Genomic DNA, 1,599 nt, shown 5'->3' on the forward strand with positions numbered 1-1,599 from the left:
TAACTAATACAAAATTGGAAATAAGTAAAAACTATAAAATTTAAAAGATTCAAATGAACATTGGTGACCCTCAAGAATCTATAGGAAATAGATGTGAACTCAAGTGTCATACAATGTATGTGCGCTCATTACATGGTTTTATGCTACGAATATAGCGAACGCAACGACCCACCGGTAACAGCTACTTTACTAGAATGAAAACAGTAGCTGCAATTACTTGCCATATTTGCGCTATACAAGTAGCAATTTAATAATTATCAATTAAATAAAAGTTTGATACAAAGGCAATAATCTAACTTAAAGGAGTAGAAGTAGATGAATAGTCTTTGTCACTTGTCAATGAATCTAATCTGGCTTTGTTGAGAGTATAAGCAACTTCAAAACTCATCTTTTACGTGTAATTAAATTGAAACGTGAGAAGGAGCATACGAGTTGAATTCATAAAATAACGGTAATTTTCGTTTTTTTGCAAAAACTATCTATTCAATCATCTATATAATTGTTGTCGCCTTCAAAATAGTCTCTATTCTATACAATCACTATGCCAGCGCTGCATCCAATCACCGAAAAATTGACTCGATTTTTGGGATAGCCTTTTATTTTTGGAAATGAGAAAAAGTGACACGGAGAAAATGTCTACGGAATATAGAGGTTGGGGCATTGTTTCAGCATTGTTTTTGGCCAAGAATTCATGAAAAAGCCACGAAGTGGGAGCTTTTAACAAACGAAAACCGGCAATCGCATAAAATGAATGATACGATGGGTGGCTTGAAATTTGGAAAGTTAGAGAGTTTATAAAATTACATTAGATAACGGAATCTTAAAAGGAAAATATGTTCAAACTTGATTGGGAACTAGCCTTTCTCTATTTGCAAATTGTGTTAGTAAAGCTTGAAAAAGTTGCTTTTAGCATAAAACCAAATATTTGATAATTTTAATACAAATATCATTGGAAAGATATTCTAGAGATTGAACATGGATCCTTCTCTCGGTATTTATATTTACTTAGTGCACTGATATAAAGAGTATTTAGCTCAAATTAAAATAGAGATGAAAGCAGAATTTCGAAAGGGTCCCGACCTGTAACGTTTACAGACTTAAATTTTTTTTAAACAATCGAAATTAATTCTTAAGTACACATTAAAGTGAAGTTAAAAAAGAGATTATATAATTAATAACAAAAAATCTGTTATATATTTTTCAAGCAAATTACTCCACTACTGTCGTTTAACAATCTCGCTTGCGACGGCGTGGCCGACTTCGCTTACTAACTTCGTACGTATATTAAATAGGTTCATATGCCTTACGTTTAACGTTCTACGCACTAACACATATGCATGAATGAATAGTTTGTATGTATGTATATAATTCCAACGTGCTTTACTACATACATACAACTTTCAAGTTTGTTGTAAATTTCTAACTGCGACTGTAGTAAGGATCTTTCTAATCATAATCGGGAGCTTTAGTTGGAAAAATACAGATCTATGCGAAAATTTTGGAAATACTTCATTTACATATAATATATGTATATACATATAAGTTTCTATAATAATTACTTTTAATTTTCAACATTAGACACTAAAAAATTTAATTTTA

Source organism: Bactrocera latifrons, unplaced genomic scaffold, assembly GCF_001853355.1.
Source record: "Bactrocera latifrons isolate USDA-ARS-PBARC rearing strain unplaced genomic scaffold, ASM185335v1 scaffold_73, whole genome shotgun sequence".
Lineage (NCBI taxonomy): Eukaryota > Metazoa > Arthropoda > Insecta > Diptera > Tephritidae > Bactrocera > Bactrocera latifrons.